Source organism: Hyperolius riggenbachi, chromosome 3 (genome assembly GCF_040937935.1).
Source record: "Hyperolius riggenbachi isolate aHypRig1 chromosome 3, aHypRig1.pri, whole genome shotgun sequence".
NCBI classification, from domain to species: domain Eukaryota; kingdom Metazoa; phylum Chordata; class Amphibia; order Anura; family Hyperoliidae; genus Hyperolius; species Hyperolius riggenbachi.
This window is the reverse complement of record NC_090648.1, coordinates 374477202-374493596: the sequence shown is the minus strand read 5'-3', so window position 1 is coordinate 374493596 and position 16395 is coordinate 374477202. Positions and strand designations below refer to the sequence as shown.

General features: G+C 41.3%; 1 protein-coding gene across 4 annotated transcripts in view; it reads right to left on the bottom strand.

Annotated features, from left to right (window-relative positions):
• SFXN1 (sideroflexin 1) overlaps positions 1-16395 on the bottom strand; it is a 103394-nt gene that overhangs the window by 70230 nt on the left and 16769 nt on the right. Inside the window, exon 1 of one of the 4 annotated variants that reach the window (XM_068277179.1) lies at positions 14727-14751. The exons of the other annotated variants lie outside the window; for them this stretch is intronic. The gene's annotated coding sequence lies outside the window, so the exon portion shown is untranslated. Of the gene's footprint in view, positions 1-14726; positions 14752-16395 lie in introns of those variants that run through there. 4 annotated transcript variants of the gene reach the window in all.

The window sequence follows — 16395 nt, the reverse complement described above, 5'->3', positions numbered from 1 at the left end:
CAAAGGTCTCCTACTGAATTAGTGCTGGCTTACTGAACAGGCAGAGCTGAGATTCGAACCCTGGTCTCCTGTGTCAGAGGCAGAGCCCTTAACCATTACACCATCAGCCAACTATGAACTTTCTTTCCTCTTCAGATAATGGAAGAGAGCTCTTACAAGTATAAAACCTACAGTGCTGGTAAATGATATCAGGTGGAGCAATTTAGAAATGATCGTCACTTTTTTTTCTAATCTTCCTAAATAATGATAGTGAGGATAATCCCATGATTTTAATCGCTTCTTGCAATCATCTGAAATATTTTATAGTTTATTTCATATAGCTGGTCTAAATTGCTGCAGAGCTTGATTTTATAAATATTCAAAATCTTTTTTTACAGAGGAAAAGTTAGTGTATTTTGTAATTTACCTTAATAGTTTGTTGTTCACTCCTTGCTTCAAAAACAGTTGTTTTTTTAGATGTTTAGAGCAGAGACCAAAGTCAGAAAAGTTTTCTCAAACTTGTTTAAAGAGAACCAGAGATGAAGCACCCTCATGTATTTTATTACATTTATCAGTGGGAACATGACAGTAAACACCTACCCTGCTTTTAGTTTTATTGTTATCTGCTTAATTAGTCTAATAGCAACTGTGATAAGAATCCATCGACTATTCAGTCAAGGTTTGACCTGGAATCATTATAGCTGAGTCACTCTTCTGTGGAGTCCTTTCAAGCCCAAGCCTTCCCCCTCCTGGCTTAGATCTTCTGCTTTGCATACTGAGAGCTGTGATGACTGGGAGGGGCTGCTGCTCCTGAGAGAGAAGCCCTGTGGCTGTAATATGATCCCTGTGTGCTCTGTGTGCACTAGATTCTCATAGGAATGAAACTGCAGTTATTATCAGTGACACTTCCTACAGGCAGATCATACCAAAATGAAAGCACACAGATGAAAGGCTGCATAAGCCTAGATAGCAGCATAGTCTCATATAGCATAGACAGCACATCCAGAACAACTCATATAACCCGGAAGGAGAAGGGAAATGAGCCGGCGGCCATATTTGATTTTTCCTGGAGCAATAATGGATAAAAAACACTAAAAAAGGCACACCAAAGCAGCAAAATTATCAGGTAGAGCATTTATTCTTTACAAGCTATCAACTAATATGTTTATTTTGTGTGAAACGTTCATCTCTGGTTCCCTTTAACCAATTAAGCCTTTTGGACATAGCTGCTATGTCCAAAAGGCTGCTGCTGCACTGCTGCGGGCTCCTGCGGCCGATCGCACACGCGCCCACACGCTCCCGTGCTGCCGCCCATTAGCCCGGAGATCAATGAATTGGAATGCAGTTCCCATTCATCGATCTAAGTCCCCATTAGAAAGACAGACAGCTTCTATGAGAATTAAAAACAATGGTGCATGAGCCAGCCTGGGGCCCCGGGAACTCTCACTGCCCGGGGCCCCAGAACCAGCATCTAACACCATATGTGAGCGCAGCCAAAACCTTGGAGCTGCCACCTCCAAGGCCTGTCTCCTACTGCTCTAAAACTTACCAAACACACAATTGGAGAAACTCACTCCCAAACAGTTCTCTGCTGCTTTATAAAGCCTGCAGGCTGCTTATAAGCCAATGAGAAGTGCACACATAATACACCTAGTTTGCAGTGATAATCAAGCAGAAGCTGAGCAAGTCAGCCAATTAGTTGGAGAGGGCTTCAGTTGCATATAGACAATGGCTATATGACCAGCAGGGGGCACCAGCGTGCAGGATATTCCCTCTCATCTGCCCCCCTCCTAACTAAACTGCATGGGATACTACAATAATTAAAAACAATGGCTGCGCTCACATATGGTGTTAGATGCTGGTTCTGGGGCCCCGGGCAGTGAGAGTTCCCGGGGCCCCAGGCTGGCTCATGCACCATTGTTTTTAATTATTGTAGTATCCCATGCAGTTTAGTTAGGAGGGGGGCAGATGAGAGGGAATATCCTGCACGCTGGTGCCCCCTGCTGGTCATATAGCCATTGTCTATATGCAACTGAAGCCCTCTCCAACTAATTGGCTGACTTGCTCAGCTTCTGCTTGATTATCACTGCAAGCTAGGTGTATTATGTGTGCACTTCTCATTGGCTTATAAGCAGCCTGCAGGCTTTATAAAGCAGCAGAGAACTGTTTGGGAGTGAGTTTCTCCAATTGTGTGTTTGGTAAGCTTCTATGAGAAGCCACGATCTTTCTGGAGAAACAAAAAATGTCATGTCCTCCCTTCACTACCTGTAAGCGTGATCCGTTACAGGATGAAAAAAAAAAAAAGACAGAGACCATCTTGTGGCCAAATAGTAAATCTACATCTACATACAATTTTTAAATAAACAGACATACAATTACATTTATAAATTAACTGTTTACCTCCCACACTCTCCAAAAACACCCAAATAAAATGTTTAATGAAAAAATAAAATAAATTACAAAAAAAGGATCTGGAATTGCATGTCAAGTATATTACTATTATTTGTTAAATTATAAGCTTGTAAATAGTGAAGGAGGCAAAACTGAAAAAATCCACCTTTATTTCCAAATAAAATATTGGCGCCATACATTGTGATTGGGACATAATTTAAATGGTATAATAACCGGGACAACGGGTTTTATTTATGGTAGCATGTATTATTTTAAAGCTATAATGGCCAAAACTGAGAAATAATAATTTTTTCTATTTTTTCTTAATATTCCTGTGTAAAATGCCTTTAGAAAAAAATAATTCTTAGCAAAATGTACCACCCAAAGAAAGCCTAATTGGTGGCGGAAAAAACAAGATATAGATCATTTCATTGTTCTAAGTAGTGATAAAGTTATTGGTGAATGAATGGGAGGTGAAAATTTCTTGGATGCATAAGGTGAAAAAACACTGTAGGCTGAAGTGGTTAAAGAGGGCACCGAGTTGGCAAGTTAGCAACATACACTTTCAGTCTTTAGTTCACCATGTTAGTTTTAATCCTTCAATCTCATCATTCATACACATGCACATAGCCACTAGAGATGTCGGCGAACCCCTCACCCTGTACTACTTCCGTTTCGCTATGACCCGGAGTAGTACGGCTGGGCTGACGGTGCACGTCCTTAATCGCGTGCCTGATGCCGGGCACTTTCTGCGCATGTGCGTGATGTCATGAGTGACATCACACTCATGCGCAGAGAGTGCCCGGCAACAGGCGCGCGATCAAAGACGTGCACCGCCGGCTCAGCGCAGCCGTACTACTACGGGTCATAGCGAACCGGAAGTAGTAGTGGCCCATAGAGATTCACTGGCGAACGGCTCGCCAACATCTCTAGTAGCCACAGCAGACTCGTGGGGCCCCAGAGTGAATTTTGCAATTGGTCATTCCTCTCTAAGAGGGCGTACACACATCCCATTTTGATTGGTTAATTATTGACAAATTTTACCACCTCCATATAGTATGAGGGCTGAAATATTTTGAATATTATAAACAGATTGTGTAGGTAAGTTCACATACTCCTTGGAAGTGGTAAAATTGGATGTGTGTACACAGCTTAACACTAATGTGTGTACACATGTAAACCTACTGTGGCAGTGTGGATATTGCATAGGTGTGCATTGCATTTGTTGCTTCTACGAGCTCACATACTCCTTGAAAGTGGTAAAACTGGATGTGTGTACACAGCTTAATGCTAGGTACACACTGAGATTTTCTGTCAGATTTACTGTAAGATCGATTATTTCCAACATGTCCGATCTGATATCCGATCGATCAACGAGTGTTTTTCGGTCAATTTCCGAAAGAGGTGAACAGAACAGTCGGAAATCGATCGGAAATCAGATCAGACATGCTGGAATTAATCAATCTGACAGTAAATCTGCCAGAAAATCCCATAGTGTATACCTAGCATAATGCTGGGAATACACTATGAGTTATATCAGCAGATAGATGGCTCGATAGATAATTTCTGACAGGTCCGATCTGATTTTGACCATTTTTCGGAATTCTTTTTTCATAGAAGTGAATGGAAATGGTTCAGGAAAAAAAATCGGAAAATCAATCGAAATGAAAATTGAATGGAAAAAGTAAATCTGTCGAAAAAACTCAGCATAACACTTTGTGAGGAGCAACATATGCGTTGTATACAAGGAATGCTTACCTTTATCTGCTTAATGACAAAAAAAGTTAACTGGCAGCATTTTGATGCAGGTGCATTTGTGGTCCAATTGTGCGATTCCAAACCCTATAGCTGCGCTCACTCTGCAACTCTTTGTGTAAGCTGTGCATATGTAAGTATATCTGACTGTAAGCTTGTGCATATGTATAAGAGTATATGGGGTGTGTAAGTATACGCATATACATTTTCTGTATATATGAATGTGGATGCGTGCACCATGTCACACAAGTGACTTAGTTATGGTAACTAGTCTTCAGTAATAGACTTATATTAGGAGTGACTGTTGCCTGTGACAGTGTCACTTCTCAAAATCACCTGCAGCCTTCAGTCCCTTAACCGGTTCAGCACCGCAGTGCCGAAAATCTCATGCATCCGAGCAACGTTCACCTCCCATTCATTCGCCTATAACTTTATTGCTACTTATCACAATGAATTGATCTATATCTTGTTTTTTCCGCCACTAATTAGGCTTTCTTTGGGTGCTACATTTTGCTAAGAATTATTTTTTTCTAAATCCATTTTAACAGGAAGATTAAGAAAGAAATGAAAAAAATTCATTATTTCTCAGTTTTTGGCCATTATAGTTTGAAATTAATATAAGCTACCATAATTAAAACTCATGAATTTTATTTGCCCATCTGTCCCGGTTATTACACCGTTTAACCACTTCCCAACTGAGGGGTTTTACCCCTTCAGCATCCGAGCAATTTTCTCCTTTCAGCGCTCCTTACATTCATTCGCCTATAACTTTATCATTACTTATCGCAATGAAATGAACTATATCTTGTTTTCTTTGCCACCAATTAGGCTTTCTTTAGGTGGGACATTATGCCAAGAATTATTTTATTCTAAATGTGTTTTAATGGGAAAATAGGAAAACATATGGGAAAAAAAACATTATTTTTCAGTTTTACGCCATTATAGTTTTTAAATAATGCATGCTACTGTCATTAAAATCCATGAAATGTATTTGCCCATTTGTCCCGGATATAATGCCATTTAAATTATGTCCCTATCACAATGTTTGGCGCCAATATTTTATTTGGAAATAAAGGTGCATTTTTTTCAGTTTTGCGTCCATCCCTAATTACAAGCCCATAGTTTATAAAGTAACAGTGTTGTACCCTCCTGATATAAATATTTAAAAAGTTCAGTCCCTAAGGTAACTATTTATGTATTTTTTTTAATTGTAAATTTTTTATTTTTTTTTAATTACAAAAAAAAAAAATGGGGAATGTGGGAGGTAATGAGTTAATTTTTTGTGTATAAGTAATGTATGTGTATGTGAAAAATAGTTTGGGTGTAGTTTTACTATTTGGCCACAAGATGGCAACACTAACTTTTTGTTTAATGCGACCTCCGAGCGTCCTTCCGGAAGCTTGGAGGAAGCACAAAGAGGCTGGGATTTTTTTTTCTTTTTCACAATGATCGCGCTGCTTAGCGAAAGCAGCAGATCATTGCAGGGGCAGAGATCAACGAACGGGAATGTATTTTCCCGTTCATTGATCTCCGGGCGAGCGGGCAGCGGCGTGCACGATCGCGGGAGTGCGAGCGGGAGCGCGGACAGCGGCGTTAGCGGCGGGGGGTACGTATATCTACACTCCGGGCGGGGAAGTGAAGTCCAAAGGAGCGTAGATATACTGTACGCGGGTGGGGAACTAGTTAAACGATGTCCGTATCACAATTTATGGTGCCAATATTTCATTTAGAAATAAAGGTGCATTTTTTCAATTTGCGTCCATCACTATTTATAAGCTTATAATTTTAAATAATATAACAACATACTCTCTTGACATGCATATTTAAAAAGTTCAGACCCTTGGGTAACTATTTATGTTGTTTTTTTTTTTTTTATTGTATTTTTTTTTTAAATAAAATATGTATGTGGGTAATTTTTGGTGTGGGAGGGAAACTCCTAATTTTAAATGTAAACTAATAGAATTGTTTTATTAAAAATGTATGTGGGTGCAGTTTACTATTTGGCCACAAGATGGCCACAGTAAAAAAAGTCCTGGATGCGAACGATCTCGCATCCAGGAACTAAAGTACACGGAGAAGTTTCCTGGGAGGGCAGAAATACTGCGCTCTCTTAATAGAAAGCGTCGGTTTTTCTGCGGGGAAATTAGATCGGTGAATGAGAATTATATTCCCATTCACTGACCGGGGGGCGGGCGGCGGGTGTGCTCGTCGGAGCACGCCCGATCGCGCGCACCATGCGGCAGAAGCAGCAGTGCCTATCTGGACGAGGAAGCTCGTCCAGATAGGCCGAACTGGTTAATAAATGTAAGTTACATTTTCAAATAGTCACTCCATGTGCAAGGCAACTACTAGCTAATAGTCCTGACTTCAATTCACATTCTTTAAAGCTGAAAACGGCTTCAGATTTTACTAAACATTTTGTAAAATGTCAATTCGCTAAGGCATGGAAAACTAAAATTACTGACTTGTGAGGTAAATACCTCAAATGGCAATTCACAAGGATTATAGATTATATTATATAGATTTTTTTTTTATCACCTACTAGTACTTGGTGATATATTTCACTTCCCATTGACTTAAAGCGGAATATAACCCAGAATTTCCTCTTTGCTTTAATAGATTATTCACAGCATATTATATACAACCAGCATTTTTTTACTAGAACATCACTCAAAGGGTTAACACAGGCTTGTAACGATTGGTGTCAGCAAGCACCGCTATTCTGATTATTGGTGATCTGCAGTATCACCAATAATACAGATGCTATACCTGATTATATGGTGATCTGCAGAATCACCAATAATGCAAGTATAGCGTGACACGATACAATCGTATGCAAGAGGGTGCTTGGTACAATAGAGTATCTCTATAGGGCACAGAGATAATAATAATAATAATAATAATCCGAACATTTGTATAGCGCTTTTCTCCTGTCGGACTCAAAGCGCTCAAGAGCTGCAGCCACTGGGACGCACTCAAGAGGCCACCCTGCAGTGTTAAGGAGTCTTGCCTTGAACTCCCTACTGAATAGGTACTTGACCTAGCCAGGATTCGAACCCTGGTCTCCCATGTCAAAGGCAGAGCCCTTAACCAGTACACTCTTAAGCCACTATACAACCTCCAGCAGCTGGAACAGCAGACAACAACAATAATAATATACAGTGTAAATTCAAGTCTGTGGAAATATCCACCACACCGTAATTCCTCAGAGGTGTGGTTACCTCTGAATGGGAACCCCGTGTGTGAGATCCTCCAAAGGACGGAGTGAAGGATTCTCGGCCTCTAGCAGCAAGGGTTTGCTAGTGGCGGTCGTCTCAAAGAGGCAAACCTCTAATAGAACCCTACAGTGGGAGACGGTCCACTGAAGGGAGAAAGGTCAGACAAAATGAGGTTCGGCAACAGATCAGGTGGCAGCAGTACAGAAACGTGAGACAAGAGAATAGTCGGAAACCAAGCCAATAGTCGATAACGGTACGGGCTGGCGAAGTACAGAATCAGGAAGCAGAAGAGTAGTCAAGACAGGTACAGAATCATACACGAAAAATCAAACAGTATAATATGTGTATATATTGGCGATAAACCAATATATAACACAAAATCAGAGACAAGGCTGACTAGGTCTGAGTGCTGACACAGGGTATCACAAACACAGACGAAGTGTGACTGAAAAGCACTTCCTTATATACTGCCTGGGAGAGAAGTCTCCACCCCAGGCAGCAACCAATCAGAGCAGGCTAAAATGTCAGCTGACCTCCAGGTCAGCTGACACGCTTTCTAAGAGTATAAAGGCGTGTGTGTCGTGCGCGCCCGCCCCCTAGAGGCAAGATGGCAGAGCCCTGGTGAGCAGCATGCTGGTGAGTTTGGAGCAGAGTGCTCGGACGGGTTTGCGTAGCGGATGCGGACGAATTTCCGCATCCCGCGTTGGAAAGTCCGCTTGCCGGATTGGATGCGACCATATTTCCGCAATCCATCCGGCGTTGCGGATTTTCCGTTACAAGGCTTTAGAAGCTTCAATGCCTTCAGAGCTGGCCCCTTCCGAAAGTTAAACAATGTAATCTTGTGTTTACTTAAAGGGATACTGTTGGGGGGTCGGGGGAAAATGAGTTGAACTTACCCGGGGCTTCTAACTGTCCCCCGCAGACGTCCTGTGCCCACGCAATCACTCACCGATGCTCCGGCCATGCCTCCGGTTCACTTCTGGAATTTCCGACTTTAAAGTCTGAAAACCACTGCGCCTGCGTTGCCATGTCCTCAATCCCGTCAAAATGTCACCAGGAGCGTACTGCGTAGACACAGACCATACTGGGCCTGCGCAGTATGCTCCTGGTGACATCAGCGGGCTCGAGGACACGGCAACGCAGGCGCAGTGGTTTTTCAGACTTTAAAGTCTGAAATTCCAGAAGTGAACTGGAGGCGGGCTGGAGCATCGGTGCCCCAGGTAACTTCAACTCATTTTCCCCCGACCCCCTACAGTATCCCTTTAAGGCTACTTTCCCACCAGGACGTTGCGTTTAGGGGACGTTATAGAGCGCATAAAGTGCCCCTAACACAACGCCTGGTGGTGATGGAGCAGGACGCTACCAAGAGCCTCAAAAGCAGCTCTTGGTGCGCCTGCTCTGTCAGATGCGCTGCGGAGACCACGTGAGCGGAGCTCTCCACATCACGTGGTCCTGCCAGCCAATCAGCGGCCACTCCTGGAAGTAAACACTGCAAGTGCAGTGAATATAAAGTAGCCATGTGCCTGGCTACGTAGCGGCCTCTCCCCGCCTCCTCTCCGCCCACAAAATAAAAAAAAAACCTATACTGAGCATGTGCAAACATTCTAACGCGGCTTAAGCCGCTAGAAAGCACAGTATGCTGCACTTCAAACGAACATGCAGCGTTACTGTGTAACGCAACGTGGGCACTGTGAACAGCCCATTGATTTTTCATTGCTGTGCGGTGGGGTGCGTTACAGGCTGCACTAAAGTGCGCCTGTAACGTCCCACTGTGAAAGCAGCCTAAATGTATCAAGTGTGGAATGTGACATATTCTCTGACTGTGCAGGAGCTCCCGGACACAGAGAGAGAGTCAAACCATGTCTGCCTGAATGAATGAATGAATAAAAGCAGTTATTACTAAAATGCAAAGTCAGCTCATAAAGCAAAAAACTGTACTTTTGGGCAGCTTTAACTTATAAATGAATTATGCACAAATTCAAATATGATAACCTTATGGCATATATAAAATAGGAAAACATGTTTTTATTGAATATTATGCACTTCAGAGATAAAAACAAAAGACCGAGAGCCCAAATGGTGTAGTATGTCAAAGATTAAAAAGCAAAAAAATAAATCAATGTGAATTTATACTCACAAACATAGGTTGCCCCTAGGCAACCACTCCATATGCAGGTGGGGAGAATTAGAACCTGACCCCACTCAGGTCTAAGATGTCGCTCTCTGTAGAAGAAGTAAGGAAAAATCCTTGCCACCCCAGGTGGACCGAATTGTATATAGGATGCGAATCAGAGGCGCCAAAAAGAGTAAAACAATTATAGGTAAAAAACATTCGGGGGGAGCTATATTCACCACCCGTTTCACAGACCAAAAACCAACAGAGACCACAATGTTTGGTCAAAAGAATTCACAATTTATTCGTACTCCCAGGTGCTACGCGTTTCACGGGATCAACCCGCTTCCTCAGGCAAAACAGGAGTACAAGCTAGAAATATAAAACAATAATATACATAAAAATAGGCCCCAAATGCTTGTAAACAATCAAACACAAAAGTGCGTACATAATGAGGTATAAATATCCATGCGGATATATGGTTTAAATTTATGCTCATTGGGATTTAATGGGATATCAATACATATAAAAATATATATATATAAAAAAAGGTGCTGCAACAATATACTTTCAACTCACATATATCCACTGTTCGTCCCATAGACTACCAATTGATAATTCAGTCTACCTACTAGTGGTGTGCAATACCCAAGAGAAACGCTGATGGTCTATTGCTGATAATAGGTAATCATATTAAGCAATTTTAGCATAGAAGGTATATCCTGTACTGTAGTGCTAAACATAACGTAAAACCTAAAGTCCAGTCCAACATGAGTAAACAGGACAGACTTACCAGTTGGGGGTCTGGAGCAAGTATGAGCGCCACAGTGGGGGAGCGAGGTGTGCTGTGTCCTATATGAAGTGTCTGAGTACGGAGAACGCCGTCTCCGTACTGTTCTATTCAACTTCCGCCGCGCTAGGCGGAAGTGGCGTACATCGCGCATGCGCCGGAATGTATCAGCGCCATTTTGGAGAAGGGCGCTGTGGGCATCATGTACGCCGCTCGTAAGCGGCTAATAGATGTTGATGAAGCGTCCCATGTGGCGCATAATAACATAAATTCCTGGCGCTACTCACATCTAGCCGCCAGTTAACATAGTGACCACGTTCTTTTATGTGACTTCAGCGGCTGGGCCAGGTGGTCGGGGCTTATATATCTGGACATTATATGAGCGAGATAAGAGAATTTAGACTGAATCTAACTTGGCTTACTAATCACCTATTGTCATGTTTGTAAACATAAAAGCCGGAACATGTGATTGCAAGCAAACAAGCCGCAATCTAAGGAATGTAACGGCATAAGGAAGTGTGCAGACCAGCATAAATAAGGATATGGGACACCTAAACAGAAATTTCCTGATCTATAGGTTGCAAGAGCATGAGAAAGATTCTTTTGTATAAACCAGCATACATGTAAACATAAATCACATGGGATAGTGGACGAGAGAGGTCCTGTAAATAGAAATAACATAGTTTGAAATAGAGCACAACATAAAAATGAAGGTAATAATGAAAATGGATAAAAATAAGTGTAATAAATTAAAATAGACAACCAGGGCCATTGATGCGTCTGCATGTAAAAACAATAGAAGAGAGCAAACATATAGTAAAAATTTATCAATCATGGTGCAAATGGGACACACATCGATTAGGATATCGGGTATAAATACCGACTCTACTTTTTAGGTTAAAATGCTTTTTCCAGGACCTCGTTAAGAGGTTCCTAACGGTCTTAACGAGGTCCTGGAAAAAGCATTTTAACCTAAAAAGTAGAGTCGGTATTTATACCCGATATCCTAATCGATGTGTGTCCCATTTGCACCATGATTGATAAATTTTTACTATATGTTTGCTCTCTTTTATTGTTTTTACATGCAGACGCATCAATGGCCCTGGTTGTCTATTTTAATTTATTACACTTATTTTTATCCATTTTCATTATTACCTTCATTTTTATGTTGTGCTCTATTTCAAACTATGTTATTTCTATTTACAGGACCTCTCTCGTCCACTATCCCATGTGATTTATGTTTACATGTATGCTGGTTTATACAAAAGAATCTTTCTCATGCTCTTGCAACCTTTAGATCAGGAAATTTCTGTTTAGGTGTCCCATATCCTTATTTATGCTGGTCTGCACACTTCCTTATGCCGTTACATTCCTTAGATTGCGGCTTGTTTGCTTGCAATCACATGTTCCGGCTTTTATGTTTACAAACATGACAATAGGTGATTAGTAAGCCAAGTTAGATTCAGTCTAAATTCTCTTATCTCGCTCATATAATGTCCAGATATATAAGCCCCGACCACCTGGCCCAGCCGCTGAAGTCACATAAAAGAACGTGGTCACTATGTTAACTGGCGGCTAGATGTGAGTAGCGCCAGGAATTTATGTTATTATGCGCCACATGGGACGCTTCATCAACATCTATTAGCCGCTTACGAGCGGCGTACATGATGCCCACAGCGCCCTTCTCCAAAATGGCGCTGATACATTCCAGCGCATGCGCGATGTACGCCACTTCCGCCTAGCGCGGCGGAAGTTGAATAGAACAGTACGGAGACGGCGTTCTCCGTACTCAGACACTTCATATAGGACACAGCACACCTCGCTCCCCCACTGTGGCGCTCATACTTGCTCCAGACCCCCAACTGGTAAGTCTGTCCTGTTTACTCATGTTGGACTGGACTTTAGGTTTTACGTTATGTTTAGCACTACAGTACAGGATATACCTTCTATGCTAAAATTGCTTAATATGATTACCTATTATCAGCAATAGACCATCAGCGTTTCTCTTGGGTATTGCACACCACTAGTCGGTAGACTGAATTATCAATTGGTAGTCTATGGGACGAACAGTGGATATATGTGAGTTGAAAGTATATTGTTGCAGCACCTTTTTTTATATATATATATTTTTATATGTATTGATATCCCATTAAATCCCAATGAGCATAAATTTAAACCATATATCCGCATGGATATTTATACCTCATTATGTACGCACTTTTGTGTTTGATTGTTTACAAGCATTTGGGGCCTATTTTTATGTATATTATTGTTTTATATTTCTAGCTTGTACTCCTGTTTTGCCTGAGGAAGCGGGTTGATCCCGTGAAACGCGTAGCACCTGGGAGTACGAATAAATTGTGAATTCTTTTGACCAAACATTGTGGTCTCTGTTGGTTTTTGGTCTGTGAAACGGGTGGTGAATATAGCTCCCCCCGAATGTTTTTTACCTATAATTGTTTTACTCTTTTTGGCGCCTCTGATTCGCATCCTATATATTATTGAATATTATGTCCGGGTTTCAAACCGCTTTCAATGGAGTCTGGAGCTTTGAGCACAGTGTTTGCTGGACTTTAATTTTTTTTTTTTTTTTACAAGGTTTTTCTTATGCCACTTTTTATTTACGCATGGTTACTATGTAATTACGCATATTTCCCCAATTTTTTTACGCATTGTTCCCGCATGCGGAAAACATACTGAAAATTTTAGTGAATGTGCAAAAAAATGTGGAAATTATCACTGGCGGTAGTATAGCCGTAAAACTCTTACCGCATGTGTGATTGTGAATAGAGCCCATTGTGTTTGAGAAAAAATGGATTTCCCATAAAACAACACCACTCGCAGTTTCAAAAAAATATCAACTATTGTATAAATCAGCTGAAATGCCTCCAGTGATCTGACTGGAGCAAATCACACTGGAGGCATTTCAGCTGCAGCATAATTATACGGATTAGTTACTTACCTGTCCTTCCTCCCATTAGTGTGTGTATATATATATATATATATATATATATATATATATATATATATATATATATGTATATATATATATATATATATATATATATATCTTCAACCAGGCCACATTCAGTTACAGGGTCACAGTCTTGAAAAAGTGGGGTGATGCCCACGGAACCAGTGGGCATATCCATCCTGATATCGCTGACACCCTCCTCAGCCTGGTCTCAATTTGTATTTCTGGGTTTTTTGTATTTCTATCACACAAAGTCACTAGCCAGCATGATATCCATTACCCATAGCATGACTTAATAGAGCACTTTATTCATGCTGTACGCTATTTTGTTTGCACGACTTTGATTGCAAAATGTGATCACGTTTTTTTATAGGTATGCATTTTTTTGTTGGTTTAATATCCTGAATATAGTTTTTTGGTTGCACATTTGACACTTTATTGTATGTCTATAGCTGAATTGGAGGGAGGGAGACACCGAGAGCCCAATATGGTGTAGTATGTACTGAATTGGGTAAGATGAAAAAGTGGTTGTAGAGGCGCTAAACTCCGTTAACCGTTGCACAAGTTGTGATACTACTGTTCTTCTAGCCTGATGAAGTGGGATGTGCCCACGAAACACGTTGCAATTTTTTGGGAGTATGTGAAGAAATTATTGTTGTTTGAAAAACCAACTGTATCTTGTGTTGGCATTAGGGAGGTAAGTCCACCACTAACCCCCCTCATATTAAACGTTTAATCAAATATTTTACACTAATGGCGCCTCTGTACTACTGCGTCTATAGCTGAATAGCTCAACTGAATCCGAGTTCACACTCTGACACATAACTGGGCCCTGTTCACAAAACCTCTCATAAATGACTCATTTATCACCTAACTGATAAAATACCCTTCCAGCACATTTATAAGCAAAATAATCGCTCAAAGTAAGTTGTTCCTGATTAACCACTTCACCCCAAAGGGGGTTTTACACTAACGGACATGAGCGATTTTCACCTTTCAGTGCTCATCCACTTCATTTGCCAATAGCTTAAGCACTACTAATCACAATGAAATGATCTATATCTTGTTTTTTTCACCACCAATTGGGCTTTTTGGGGTTGATATTTGTTTTCAGTAATTACTTAATGTTCTATGCATTTTAAAGGGAAAAACAAGGAAAAAATGAAAAAATACACTTTCTCCAATTTCATCCCCTGTAGTTTTAATATAAACACTGCTACTGGGCATAAACCCCACACATTTTATCTGCCTATTTGTCCTGGTTATCACAGGATTTTAATTATGTCCCTAGTACAAAGTATGGTGACAATATATTATTTGGAAATAAAGGTGTGTTTTTTCTATGGTGGTTTTTTCCCCCACTATTTTCACGTGCACGCGCACGGCGGCAGCAGCACTGTCTGACTTATAAAACCTCCTGGAGCCATTAAGAGGCTCTAGCAGGACGTTTTTATAAGTCGGCTTGTCATTAAGTGGTTAACTTAATTTCAATATTACTTTTCTTACCTTAATTATATTATATGCTTGCTCTTTGGGAGCTTTGTGAATCATGCCCATTATCTTATTTGATAGTCGCGCAGGTGATTGATTCATTGGATACCAGGTATACTGACTACAGATTTATTTATACTATATTTCAATATTCTAGTAGATGTATCAGTGTCTGAGGTTTTTTTATCCTGAAGTTTTCATATGGAATGCAAATTTATACAGTGAAGTATTGGTGATATTTTTTGAAACCATGGGCTTATATACAATTCACTTTTTCTCCTGAGTTTTCTCCTAGGAGATACATTTGCATCTTCTATGTAAATACCATGTGCAATTGAAAAAGTACCAAAAACTATGTGAAAAGGGACTATTAGTTATTTTGAACATTTTCTTGCTTGCTGGTGGTTTTAAAGGTATTTTATTGAGACATTTGATAATGTCACCCAGGAGAAAACGGAGTAGAAAATATTAATTGCATATGGGCCCGTGAGTGGTGCTGTTTTATGGGCAGTCTCTTTTTTTTCTGCTACTTTCCAATAATTAAAGGGACTTCAAGCACCTCTCATGGGTATGCCTTTAAAGAGAGTCTGAAGCGAGAATAAATCTCGCTTCAGACCTCATAGATAGCAGGGGCATGTGTGCCCCTGCTAAACCGCCGCTATCGCGCCGCTAAACGGGGGTCCCTTCACCCCCAAATCCCCTCAGTGCAGTGGGGGAGCGCTTCCTGGTTGGGGCAGGGCTAACCGCCGCAGCCCTGCCCCACGCGCGTCTGTCAGCGCGTATCTCCGCCTCTCCCCCGCCCCTCTCAGTCTTCCTTCACTGAGAGGGGCGGGGGAGAGGCGGCGATGCGCCGCTGATAGATGCGACTGGAGGCAGGGCTGCAGCCGTTAGCCCTGCCTCCAGGAACGACCAAGTCTGCGACCAAGTGTTGCAGTGGGCGGTTTGGGGGTGAAGGGACCCCTGTTTAGCGGCGCTGTAGCGGCGGTTTAGCAGGGGCACACATGCCCCTGCTAACTATGAGCTCTGAAGCGAGATTTATTCTCGCTTCAGAGTCTCTTTAAGACTCCGACCAGTACTGTAAAGTACTGCATAACTTTCTGTAGCTTGTGCTCTCCTCTTTCATTAGCCTGAATTGCCGTTTTACACCAAATAGTTTTTGTTCAATTTCAGTTGAAAAGTCGCGGCTCACATCTTGGCTATGTTATAACTTCCGGGTCACTCCTGTCTTCTCTGTTAGAGAAATGCATCACTGAATGAAGCAGGAAGAGGAAGTGACACGCATGGTCATTATTCCTCCAGAGGGGTCATAGCACGACTTTGTTGGAAGTCGTCTGGCTTAAAGGCATGCCCATGAGAGGTGCTCTGAGTCCCTTTAAACCACAGCACGCTTTGTACAGGTTGAGTGCAGTATCTTTTTTTGGTTACTACGCTTTACAATGTGTGTTTTTCAAAATGCACAACTTGCTGCATATTTCTCAGAAACGCATGTAAAACATTATTTATTTCAATGGAGAAGCAGAGGACTGCATTTTCTTCATGCTTTTTTTTTTTTTTTTTTAATTAAAAATGATACTGTATTTTACTATTAAAAGCACAGGTGCATACAAAAGCACACCCACAAATGTAGAAAAGCAAAATGCAGAAAACTCACTCCCTAGTGTGCTTCTAGCCTGAAGGATTGCCA